Below are 13,957 nucleotides of genomic sequence, written 5' to 3'. Positions count from 1 at the left end.
AAAGTGTTTCAGTTTGGCCACATATCAGGAACTGCGTCACTAGGACATGACTTGTACAAAGCAAAAGGCACTTAGCCTGCTCATGTGAGAAGTAACCACACTTAAACGTCAGCTTTTTTTAAGTTAACTTTTCCCCCTCCCCCTTTTTCTGCCAGTTTTATCCACTCCTTTGTGCCTAAAGATGTTGACTCCTTGTTATGGTACAGTTCCATGTGTGGGTACCTTGTCCAGGTGGCCTTTTTCCACATTGTAAGTCTAGATAATACTGTTGCCAAACTATTTGACTGCAGAAGCACCACAGTTAAGCCTGTCCCATCCTCAGCTGACATCCACACACATGCACTTCGACCTGGGATTACTAGACAGTGGTCACAAGTAGGATCCCTGGCTGATGCCCCCACCTCCACCCCCATTCCCTAGCTCAGGGGTACTGAGGTGAACTCGTGTTGTCACGGCTGAAATTACCTTCATGTAGCACAGACCAAGAACCAAACCTGGATCCTGGATAGCCTAGTACTACAATGGGTGGTACATTTAGCAACAAAGTCATTGGGGAGTTCAGCAACATTTTGGGAGGCCAGAAGAAGGAAGATCCCATAACTAAATCATGTGTAATCTAAGAGAAATATTGAGACTTATTTCATTGTAGGTTCCAGGGAGCAACATAACTTGTGGCATTGTAGTTTTATGACACACAATCCATTACTCATGGATACTTTGTTGCGTTTGTAATTTAGTTGCCACCACCATATTTTTATATTAGTATCCATCACCTACTTCAATAATGAGACAGGTTTTTGGGGATTCAGTGCATCACATCAGAAAAAGTAGCCAGCTATTTAATTCTGCGATGGACTAAGTTATTCATTAATCTTCAAGTTGTTATAATACTCTTTTCACCGTCTATTGTTTAGTCATTACACGGATTACAGATACTGAAACCATTTCAGTCTGCATTGTACATTTAGCAACTAAGCAACTGAAGAGATTGACAAGTTTATTCTTGCAGCGAGGAGAAAGAGCCCATGATGGAATCATGTAACTTGAGCAGAAAAGCAATATTGGCAGCTCACTTGGTTTAAGCTTCATAATATTTCGGTCTACGGTTTGAGAAGCAAAACTTCAAATGCATAAAATCCACGTAGTGGTACAATAGCCAGGTTCTGCCACTAGAGGTCACATGAACATTTATACAGCTCAATGGCAAGCTTCCGTTTGGTCTCCCCATTCTTGGAATGTGGTTCACCTCCACATACAAAACAGGCTATAATACAACTAGGACAAAATCATGAGGACAGTGCCTCTTTGAGACACTGTATACTTATGAATTCTTTACATCACATTCTATAGTCGGTTTGGGAACTGCTTTTGCACGTAGCTTCTGAAGCATCCGTTTTAAATTATTTCCCTGCCACGAGATTCTTTTAAAATCCTTTTTTAACAAGACATGTGCACGTTAAATTAACTGAAGTTCAATACACCAATTTCAATAAAAGTAGAAGTATGAAAATAAATTGTAACCTAAATAATTTTATTTAGAAATTAGGTTGTTCAAAAATTACACGAAAGTGACAAGAGCCTCCCAGCAACAAGTCACCCCCTTCAGAAGTGGAGCGGAGGAAAGTAAGAAACGTAAAGCAATAAATATTCCTTTCATGGATGTGGGGGTTCTGGATCCATGCAGCACTGGTGCTCATGACAGGTATTCATCAAGGGAACACTCTCTCCCCATAAAATCCTGCTGTTAAGTATTGTGTTAAGAAAACATTTCATCTTGCTGATCCAACTGCTTGAAAGTTGAAGTACTTGTGGTCCAAGGCTATACTGCCCTGGATTAGATAAATCAATCTCTAAGCTCAACTTACTTAATTAATGCTAAAAAGAAATTCAGCACGGTGTAAACAGTGAGTGAAGCCAGGCGAAAATAATTAAGCAATGTAGAGGAGATAGAAACATTGCAAGCAGTATTTTTTTATTATTCCTAGCAGCTCAGAGTTCTTTCTTGTAAAGGGTAAGCTCTACATAGGGGAGTCACTGCATCTCGGAAATTGGGTAATTCGATTTTCCCCAGCCCAGCACACAAGGCCTCATTCTGAAATGACACTGAGGGATCTGAAGAGCGTTAGCTTAGCTCAGTTGTTAGCTCTCTCAACCCTGGGCCATAGGATTGTGGGCTTGAACTTTTCTCATAGCAGCAGTTTGCCCTCATAATCCAAGTACAGGTACAGTACTGAGGGCATGCTGCACTGTAGAAAGGATGAGATGTTACACCAAGATCCCATGCCTGCCTGTTCAGATGGATGTTAAAGATCCCATGGCTCTATTCAAAGAAAACTCAAAGAACAGGGAGTTTTCCCTCAACCATTATGAAAAACAGATTAACTGGTCTTTCACCTCATTACTATCTGTGGATCTTGCTGTCTGAAATGGCAGCCAAGTTTGCCTACATAACAGTTGCTGCATTTCAAAAGTAATTTAATGCATGTGAAGCTCCTAGAGATGTTTCTGAGAAGTATGTTAATATTATTATAAACCAAAGGCTTTTTTCTCTTCCTTTTTTGTTGGAAGCAGCTGCAGGAGTAACCATGGGGAAACATTTCCTCTGATCACTACCTGTAGCAGAATCATAAGTGTATATCTAAAACATACAGCAACCAAGGAAACCTTCCCATTAAGCTAAAACATAGAGGCAAATACTGACAGAGTAGAATCATACAGCATAGGACGAGGCCATTCAGCCCATCGTGCCTGTGCCAGCTCTTTGAAAGAGCTATCTAATTAGTCCCACTCCCCTGCTCTTTCGCTATAACCCTACAAATTTTTATCTTTCAAGTATTTATCCAATTCCCTTTTGAAGGTTATTATAGAATCTGCTTCCATCAACCTTACAGGCAATGCATTCTAGATCACAACTGGCTACGTAAAAATAAATGTCCTCATTATCACCTCTGGCTCTTTTGCTAATTACCTTAGATCAGTGTCCTCTGGTTACCGACCCTTCTGCCATTGGAAGTAGTTTCTTCTTATTTACTCTATCAAAACCATTCATGCGTTAAAGGTGTTCAAAACATGAATGGTTTTATCAAATCTCTTCTTAACCTTCTCTGCTCAAAGGAGAACAATCCCAGCTTCTCCAGTCTCTCCACATAACTGAAGTCCCTCATCCCTGGTACAATTCGAGTAAATCTCTCCTGCACCCTCTCTATGGCTTTGACATTCTTCCTAAAGTGTAGTGCTCAGAATTGAACACAATACTCCAGCTGAGGCCTAAGCATTAACCTATAAAGGTTTAGCAGAACTTCCTTGCTTTTGAACTCTATGGGCTCAATTTTCCAAGCCCCGAGGAGGCGGGCAAGCACGTAAAATCGGAGAAATTGGGGGCAGGTGGCAACCCCGACCCCATCCCGCCTCCGTGTCCTTTTGCCAGGAGGCGGGAAGATGTGCAGCTTCGGGTCCTGTCTCTTGGAGGCGGGAAAGGCTTTTAATCCTTTTAACTGCCTGTTAACAGGTAGTTAACAGGCAGAAAAAGGGATTAGTGCCATGTTACCTTCACAGGTGAAGGTTTCCCGGCCTCGGAGAACCCCGCCGGATTGGAGGAGACGTGGAGGAGGTCTGCGGCAGTAGGAGGCACCTGGAAGTAAGGTGTAGAGGTGAGTGATGGGTGCAAGTGTGGAGTGGTAAGTATGCAAGGTGAGTGATAAGTTTAAAAAAGTGTTCACTTACCTTGTTTTACTTCTATAGCCTTTAGCCGCGTTGGATCGAGAGCGGACATCCACCTTGTCAATTTCAGGTAACTCCGATCCATCAGAAATTTACTTTTTTTACAATGGTTTTTCATTCCTCACCACAAAAACTAATCAAACTCAAGAGAATGTCAGTGTTTGGCAGCTTCACAGAGCTGTCAAACGCTGTCATTTCTTCTTTCAAGAAGTCTTGAGAGATAGCACGTCTGACGTTGACGTGCTCCGTCAGTGACTTCTTCTTTAATTGGCTTGCTGAGCCCGCAGGGCGGGCTTAACAAGCTCAATCAGGGGAAAATCCCTCCGAATGGTCAGGCGAGCATGGAGGTGGGACATAGACCTGACAAGCAGCACCCCTGCCGCCAAGTCACCTCCATTGACAAAATCCAGCCCATAGCCTCTATTAATTAATCCAAGGATCCTATATGCTTTCTTAACAGCCTTCTAAACTTGCCTGGCCACCCCCAGGTCTCTCTGTTTCTGCATACCCTTTAAAATTGTATAATTTAGTTCATATTGCCTCTCCTCATTCTTCCTACCAAAATGTATTACTTCACACTTCTCTGCGTTAAATTTTATCTGCCATGTGTCTGCCCATTTCACCAGTCTGTTTATGTCCTCCTGAAGTCTGTTACTATCCGCCCCATTGTTTACTACATTTCCAAGTTTCGTGTCATCTGCAAACTTTGAAATTATGTCCTGCATACCCAAATCCAGGTCATTAATATATCAAAAAGAGCAGTATTCCTAATACTGACCCCTGGGGAACACCATTGTATACTTCCCCCCAGTCTTAAGAACAACCATTCATCACTACTCTCTGCTTTCTGTCCCTTAGCCAATTTCATATCCACTCTGCCACTGTCCCTTTTATCCCATGGGCTTTAATTTTGCTTACAAGTCTAATATATTGTACTTTATCAAATGCCTTTTGAAAGTCCATATACACATCAAACACACTACCCTCATTAACCCTCTCCGTTATTTCAAAGAATTCAATCAAGTTAGTCAAACACAATTTGCCTTTAACATATCCATACTAACTTTCATCAATTAGCCCATAGTTTTCCAAGAGCCAATTAATTTTGTCACGGATTACTGCCTCTAAAAGTTTCCCACCACCGACGTTAGGCTAATTGACCTGCAGTTGCCGGATTTATCCCTCTCTCCTCTTTTGAACAGGAGTGTAACATTTACAATCCTCCAGTCCTCTAGCACCACCCCCATATCCAAGGAGAATTGGAAGATTTTGGCTAGAGCCTCTGCAATTTCCCTCTTTACTTCCCTCAGTAACCTATGATGCATCCCATCCAGACCGGGTGACTTTTCTAATTTGAGGACTGCCAACCTTTGAAGTACCTCCTCTTTATCTATTTTCATCCTATCCAATATCGCTACTACCTCCTCCTTTAAAGAAGAGGATGCTGCCAATGCAGTAGTGAAGACAGATGCAAAGTACTCATTTAGTACCTCAGCCATGCCCTCTGCCTCCACAAGATCACCTAATTTTTGGTCAAGACTTTTGGGTTCCTTTTTATGTTAGCTGCTAATCTATTCTCATACTCTCTCTTTGCCCCTCATTCCCTAAGTGAGAAAGTGAAGAGGTCTAAGAATTAATACAGCTCTGTACATGAAGCAGGAAGGAATGAGGAAACCCACAATGAATGTAGGTAACCCAACACTTTTACTTAAATTCCCTTTCTGCCATTTTTTGTTCATGCACTTAATGAAAAAATAGATCTGAGTAATTATAATTTGATTTCATGGCCAACTTAGAGTCGAGTAAAAGCACTTATCATCTTAAGTTGTCAGATCAAGACAATAAGGTTTTATGAAAGCACACCTTGCAGTCAGAATCTATAGAAATCCTTTGCACATTGGCCAGTGAGGTGCCCATAGCACAAGTAAAATGAGCATTCGCCTTGCCTGGCCAGCTAAAGGGTAACAGAAAGAAATATGTTCCACAACGCATTTAACCGTGTGTTGCTCATTCGTAGGTTTATGACCTAGAATCCTAAGTTAGATGAATGAAAAAAGCCAAAACTTTGAAAATGCAAGCAAAATTGTGCAGTGACGCACCGATGTGTGGTGCCACAGAATGGTTCAATTCTCCACTCTGCTGAGTTTAAGACTTCAGTCCTACACTAACATGGTTGACTCTTAAACTACCCGTAGTTGTATCAAATTGCTACAAAGAGCTACAACAGTTCAACAAGGCGGCCCATCACCATCTTCTCAAGGGTAACTAGGGGTGGGCAATAAATACCGGTCTTGCCAGCAATGCCCAGATCCCAAGAGTGCATTTAAAAAACACCACATCACTGTGTAGACAGGCTGAGCAGACACCTGGCAGTTCTCCCAGAGAGAGAGATGGGGAAAGGCGAAAAAAGAAAACATAAAAATACCAGAGGGAGAGCTGTCACTGAGGTTTTCCTTGCACACCTTCCAACAGCTTGCTTGGGTTTCCCATCTCACTCTTTCAAACATAGTGAACTAAATGTATATACGCACACACACAAAACCGCAGACAAAACTTTAGCAATGCAATTTCCTGAAACAAAGTGAAATTTAGAAAATTTCTGCTCGGAGTAGCAAATAACAGTGGGTCAAAGTATGAGGTATTGCTTTTTATTAATATGGTGGTTCAACCCATTTCACCTGCATGTGGAAGTAATTGTTCTTTACTTCTAACTGCAGATGACACAAAATCATGGGTCACATGTGAAATGGTAGTGAGCATTCAGGTCTCAGATTAGAGTTATTTTTCAGACAAAAAGCTTAAGTCTCTTACACTTGAATACTGTTAGATGTTCTCCCACTAAGTTTCCTGCCAAGGAAAAGCAGAGCAGCAGCAGTAAACCAAATGGATGACCAAAAAAAATTGATAAAAGGGAAAAAATAGAATACAAGAGAAAACTAGCAAGAAATATAAAAGCAGATTGTAAGAGCTTCTACAAGTATGTAAAAAGGAAGAGAGTAGCAAAAGTAAACGTTGGTCCCTTAGAGGCTGAGACAGGAGAAATTATTATGGGGAATAAGGAAATGGCAGAAATGCTAAACAAATATTTTGTATCTGTCTTCACAGTAGAAGACACAAAAAGCATATTAAAAATAATGGGGAACCAAGGGTCTAATGAGAGTGAGGAACTTAACATAATTAATATAAGTAGAGGAAAAAATAGAGAAAATAATGGGACTGAAACGCAACAAATCCCCTGGACCTGACGGCCTACATCCTAAGGTTCTAAAAGAGGTGGCTGAAGAGATAGTGGGTGCATTGGTTTTGATCTTCCAAAATTCCCTAGATTCTAGAATGGTCCCAGCAGATTGGAAGGTAGCAAATGTAACCCCGCTATTCAAGAAAGGAGGGAGAGAAAAACAGGGAACTACAGGCCAGCTAGCCTGACATCAGTAGTAGGGAAAATGCTGGAATCCATTGTTAAGGAAGTGGTAACAGGGCACTTAGAAAATCATAACATGATTAGGCAGAGTCAACATGGTTTTATGAAAGGGAAATCATGTTTGACAAATTTATTAGAGTTTATTGAGGATGTAATTAGCAGGGTAGATAAAGGGGAACCAGTGGATGTAGTATATTTGAATTTCCAAAAGGCATTCGATAAGGTGCCACATAAAAGGTTATTACACAAGATTAGGGCTCATGGGGTTGGGAGTAATCTAATAGCGTGGATAGAGGATTGGTTAACGGACAGAAAAGGGAGTAGGGATAAACAGATATTTTTCAGGTTGGCAGGCTGCAACTAGTGGGGTGCCACAAGGATCAGTGTTGGGGCCTCAGCTATTTACAATCTATATTAATGACCTAGATGAAGGGACAGAGTGTAATGTATCCATGTTTGCTGACGATACAAAGCTAGGTGGGACAGTAAATGGTGAGGAGAACACAAAGAGGGAGAAAGATAGACTAAGTGAGTGGGCAGTAAGGTGGCAGATAGAGTACAATGTAGGGAAATGTGAGGTTATTCACTTTGGTATGAAGAATAGAAAAACAGAATATTTTTTAAATGGTGAGAAACTTTTAAATGTTGGTGTTCAGAGAGATTGGAGTGTCCTCGTGCAAGAAACACAGAAAGCAGGTACAGCAAGCAATAAAGTAGGCAAATGGCATGTTGGTCTTTATTGCAAGGGTGTTGGAGTATAAGAGTAAGGAAGTCTTGCTACAATTGTACAGGGCCTTGGTGAGACCACACCTGGAGTACTGTGCACAGTTTTGGTCTCCTTATATAAGGAAGGATATACTTGCCTTGGAGGCGGTGCAATGAAGGTTCACTAGATTGATTCCTGGGATGAGAGGGCTGTCCTGTGATGAGAGATTGTGTAGAATGGGCCGATACTCTCTGGAGTTTAGAAGAATGAGAGGTGATCTCATTGAAACATATAAGATTCTGAAGGGAATTGACAGGGTAGATGCTGAGAGGTTGTTTCCCCTGGCTGGAGTGTCTAGAACTAGGGGGCATAGTCTCAGGATAAGGGGTAGGCAATTAAAGACTGAGATGAGGAGGAATTTCTTCACTCAGAGGGTTGTGAATCTCTGGAATTCTCTGCCCCAGAGAGCTGTGCATGCTGAGTCTTTGAGTATATTCATAGCTGCGAGAGATAGATTTTTGGACTCTAGGGGAATCAAGGAATATGGAGATCGGGCGGGAAAGTGGAGTTGAGGTCGATGATCAGCCATGATCTTACTGAATGGTGGAGCAGGCTCGAGGGGCCGTATGGCCTACTCCTGCTCCTATTTCTTATGTTCTTAATAACTGGCACATGGATTTTAATATACTAGTTGGCATTTCGCACCTCAAAAAGGAATTGTCCTGGCAGTAAAGACAAATCATTTTCATTCAGCATGGCAGGGTAGTAAAATGGAGGCTTTTAGAAATCCATTGCCAAAGGGAAGAAAACCAGCAAGGAGAATAAGCATTCACCAGTCCTTTTTCTACAGATCTCACTTGGGTATGGGCACTCCCATGCACACCCTCAGTGAAGAGAACAGGCAATTAAATGACTTGTTCCCAGCCCACCACCAGTGCCAATCTTAGCTTGTCACAAGGTTGTACGTAGTTTTCTCTCCCGTTCGCTATGTATACACCTGCCATCCATATATAGCGCAGCTGGGGCTGGAAATTTGGTGCAGTGGGAGCTTGAACCTGTAGCACCCCCACCTTACTGTTCACAACATTTCACAACATGCACAAACTTGGGCATTTTTGGCATGGCGTAAGTTTGATGTCCAGTTTAGAGTTTTTTTCTCCTAATTGCTAATCAAACAGAACATTCCTCGTTCCATTAAAAAATAATGAATGAATTCAGCAAGAGAGGAATTCATCTTTAGATTTGTTTGAGTGCTTTCTTTGGCAGCAATTATACTATAAATAAGTTTGCATTGAAGCTAACTATGACTTGTAGAGGTCACAGCAGTGTCTTGAGCCACATAAACATATCCAGCTGCAGTCCCCAGATCACCCAGTGCCAAAAGGAATAGAGAACTTGACAAACAAAAGCTCTTTTATCAAGTTGGATCTGGCAAAATTGTGGTGATATGTTCCAAGTTTCTGAGGGACCAATGGGTATTCAAACAAATGAGAGACACTGGGTTCCTGGAACACTGACACCTTTAACTAAAACGATGTCCATTCAGTTCTGGGACCTGGGTTTGCACCCACTGCAGTCTAGTGGAATGACTGTAATGGTCCTCCTACAGGAAATGAGTTTTGTCTTTACCAAGATCCTAGTGGACGTGTACCCCATAGTCCAAAACTGTCCCTATTTTAACACTAATTGACATTTCCCAGCATCAAAACAGAAGCACAAAAATGGCAGTTCCTAGCAGAACCTTTTTACAAAGTAAGCCAGCAGACAGAGAGAGAGAGAGAGAGAGAGAGAGAGAGAGAGAGAGAGAGAGAGAGAGAGAGAGAGAGAGAGCGCGCGCTAGATTGCTGGCCATATCTGATGAAAACCCCAGTGTGATCTGTTGCTTATCGCCATGGGGACAGACAGGGCACATGAACAGTTCGGAAAGTGTCCATTTGGTTAAAACATTAAAAACCTATTTTAGGTGGCAGAGTAAATCTGCAGACACAGCCCAATGGATGGACAGCACTGCAATAAATGTTGCTCTTCCAGCAGAGCAAGGGAAGAAATTAGAAACTGAACTGTGGTAATATTACAGGAAACTGTGGTGTTATCCGGAGGCTAACTGTCCGGAATGCTCGAGCCACCGGCAAAAATCAGGAGCCGTTTGTCAGGTTTTTTTTCTTCTCGTTGCTTTTTTCCTCAACAGTCAAGCTCTGCTGAAGCTGTTGCTAAGCTACAGAGATGCTACAGAGATGCTTGGACTGTTTAGAAGCTGTTGCTAAGCAACAGGGTTTGTTGACAGATACGGAGCTCAAAAGCTTCCGTATCTTTCAACATTAGCGCTGGTATGTCCGGCAGTTTTGAGGGAACGGCAACAGCTCGGTCCCGTCGGTGCCGGATAGCACAAAGTTTCCTGTAATAATGTATTATAATGAGGATTTTTTAAAAAAACTTTTTTCTCCATCAACCTATTTTTCTCCCGGCAACTGTCTAAGGCTGACCAAGTCGGTTCTTGATGTCATATTTGATCACGAGTTGAGCTTCCTAGCTCATATCAATTCTATCACTAAGACTGCCCATCTCCCCCGTTACCTCAAACTTATCTGCTGCCGAATCCCTCATCCATGCCTTTATCACCTCCAGACTTACTATTCTAACGCACTCCTGGTCGGCCTCCCTAGTTCTATCCTCCATAAACTCGAGTTCATCCAAAACTCTGCTGCCCATGTGCTAACTCGCACCACGTCCCACTCGCCCACCTCCCCTGTGCTTGCTGACCTACATTAGCTCCCCGTTAAGCAACGCCTCGATTTAAAAATTCTCATCCTTGTTTTAAAATCCCTCCATGGCCTCGCCCTTCCTTATTTCTGTAATCTCCTCCAGTCCTATAATCCCCCTAGACCTCTGTGTTCCGCCTATTCAGGCCTTTTGAACATCCCTGATTTTAAATGCTCCACCATTGGTGATCGTGCCTTCAGCTGCCTAGGTCTCAAGCTCTGGAATTCCCTCCCTAAGTCTCTCCACTTCTCTTTTGTCCTTTAAGGCTGTTATGTCTGTGTATCTTAATGTTGGGTCCTTCAATAATCAGACAACAGACTGCAGGGAACGATTCAACAGGTGTTTACTGAATGAGGGTTACTCTAGAACTAACTCTATAGATCACTACTCAGGGTTTATATACAGGTGTGGTCACTGCCGGTACTACAGTATACAGGAGCTGTAAAAAGTAGTTCTCCCCTTAAAGGTACATACATTACAATTCCTCCCCTTTTAGATTAACAGTACCATAACACTCATTTAACAATTAAATATCAAACTAATTACAATTAACACTTTTAACATGCAACATTAACTGAAAATAGTCTATTTATAAATTCAGTCTTTGGGGAGGCTTCCTGATCCTTTCTGGATAGCGCTTTTCCCGAGTGTCTTGCTCTTGGTGCGGAGGCGATTCTGGCCCCCTGTCGTCGGTTGGTTCATCAGCTTCCGATGCTACTGTTTCTGGGGTAGATGCTACCTGTATGTCGGGTTCATCACCAGGTACGTATGGGCGAGGCATAGGGTTGACTTGTTCCTGTGACTCTAGGATCTGGTCAGCATGGCATCTCACGATGCTCTCCCCAACGTCCACTGTGCACATTAGTGGGCCCTGCCATGTGCATATCGTTCCTGGCTGCCATTTTTCTGTTCGGTAGTCGCGGGCCAAGACTGGTTGCCCTACATTGAAGCTCCTTGTTGGCTTCTCATGGATGTGCTGGAATTGCTTACTCTCAACATCTCTTCGTACGTATGGTCTGAGCAAATCCAGGCGAGATCTTAACCTTCGGTTAAAGAACATCATGGCTGGGGCCTGGTTGGTGACTGCATGTGTCGCATTCCGGTAGGCGAACAGGAAATTGTCTACCTTGTGCTGCAGCGGAATGTTGTCATTGTACATAGCCTTTATTGCCTTCTTAAAGGTTTGTACGAACCTCTCAGCCAATCCATTTGTGGCTGGATGATACGGGGCGGATGTGTAATGCCTTACCCCATTCTTTTTCATAAATCTTCCAAACTCTTCGGACACAAATTGTGGTCCATTATCAGAGCAAATCTGCTCTGGCAAGCCGTTCCTGGCAAAAATGGTCCGTAGGACTGCAATAGTTTTCTCCGTGGTGGTGGAGGACATTTTGATCACCTCAGGTCATTTCGAGTGCGCATCCACGGCTATTAAAAACATTGAGTCCATGAATAGACCAGCAAAATCAATATGCACCCGTTGCCATGGAGATGAGGGCCACTCCCATGGGTGTAGAGGGGCATGTGGTGGTGCATTTTGGACCTTCTGGCATCCTGAGCAGCTCTTTGTCAGGTCCTCGATTTGCTGATCGATCCCCGGCCACCACACATAAGCCCTAGCAAGGCTTTTCATTTTCACCCCTCCCGATGACCTTCGTGAAGCTCATTGAGCACTCTCTCCCTTAACTTGGGTGGAATTACCACTCAGGATCCACACATCAAGGTCCCCTGGCATACTGACAGCTGTTCTCTTCTGGATGAGAATGCTGGCAACAGCGAGTCGCCATGTGCTGGCCATCCCTTCACCGTCAAATCATATACCCGAGACAGTGTTGGGTCATTTCAGGTCTCCTTTTCGATACAAGCGTTAGTTACTGGCAAGCATTCAATTATAGTCGAATGGAATATTTCGACAGGATCCACTGCTGGTGCTTCCTCCGCAGTAGGCAGTGGCAGGCGTGATAGCCCATCAGCGTTTCCATGCTGTTTCGTGCCCTTATATTCAATCTCATAGTGGTGCGCCCCTAGAAAAAGTGACCATCTTTGTAGCCGTTGCGCAGTCATCACCGGAACGCCCTTCTTTGGATTAAAGATGGAGACAAGTGGTTGGTGGTCAGCCAGCAAGGTGAACTTCTGCCCGTGCAGATAGTGATTGAACATTTTCACTCCCCACACTAGGCTGAGGGCCTCCCTGTCAATCTGGGCGTAGTTACGCTCGGCTGAGGTTAGTGATCGTGACGCAAAGGCTATTGGCCTCTCTGAGCCGTCCGAGAATTTGTGCGACAGCACCGCTCCAATGCCGTAAGGTGACGCATCACATGCCAACAGAATTGGTAATGCTGGGTTGTAATGGGCCAATACCTCTTTCGATGTGATTAGTGTTTTGCTCTTCTGGAAAGCTTGTCTACATTCGTCACTCCACTTCCATGGCACCCTAGTTTGCAGTAGGGTGTTCAGTGGGTGTAGTATTGTAGACAAATTTGGCAAGAACTTATGGTAGTAGTTTACCAGCCCGAGGAACGACCTCAGTCGTGACACATTTTCCGGTGCTGGAGCATTGACTACTGCCTCAATCTTCTCTGGGGACTTATGTAACCCCCTCTTTATCGATAACGTGGCCACAATACGAGATCGGTTTTCTAAAAAACTCGCATTTGGGGTGGTTAGCTCGGAGCCCATATTCCTGCAATCTAATGAGCACCTGCTCCAGGTTGGCAAGGTGATCACTGTCATTTTCGCCCGTGACCAGGATGTCGTCCAAATAACACTGGGTCCCTGGGATCCCTTGCAGGACTTGTTCCATTGCCCTCTGCCAAATAGCCGGAGCTAATGCTACCCTGAATACCAGCCGGTTGTATTGGTAGAGACCTTTATGGGTGTTGATCGTGAGGTTTTTTTTGATGCTTCTTCTACCTCCATTTGCAGATACGCCTGGGCCAGATCAATCTTAGTGAAGTGTTTCCCTCCAGATAGCGAGGCGAAAATATCTTCAATCTGCGGAAGTGGATATTGAACGGTGTGAAGGACCAGGTTCACTGTTACCTTAAAGTCCCCACAGATGCGAACCTTCCTTGGTTCCCCAGGCGTGCTGCTCAACGACTTTTTCATCACAGGGACGATGGGTGTAGCCCACTCGCTCCAGTCTACCTTGGACAGTACACCTGAACGTTCCAGACTCTCCAGCTCTGCTTTGATGGCTGGGCGGATCGCATAAGGTACCAGTCTGGCCTTAAAAAAAATTTGGGCTTGCGTTTTCTTCAATTTTAATCATCGCTGTAATGCCTTTTAGTGTTCAGAGTCCTTGCTGGAACACTTCTTTTGCGTCAGTTAGGATCTTTGACAGTCGCCCA

The 13,957-nt window shown here is 43.5% G+C and overlaps 1 protein-coding gene across 5 annotated transcripts in view; it reads right to left on the bottom strand.

Moving 5' to 3' along the window:
- Positions 1-13,957, bottom strand: part of znf827 (zinc finger protein 827) — a 113,881-nt gene that overhangs the window by 47,769 nt on the left and 52,155 nt on the right. The gene's annotated exons all lie outside the window — the stretch shown is intronic.

This window comes from Somniosus microcephalus, chromosome 2 (assembly GCF_052327205.1).
Source record: "Somniosus microcephalus isolate GS21.2 chromosome 2, FLI_Smic_1.0, whole genome shotgun sequence".
Classification (NCBI taxonomy): Eukaryota; Metazoa; Chordata; class Chondrichthyes; order Squaliformes; family Somniosidae; genus Somniosus; species Somniosus microcephalus.
Note: the sequence above shows the minus strand (reverse complement) of the source record. Positions and strands in the feature narration are given on the sequence as shown.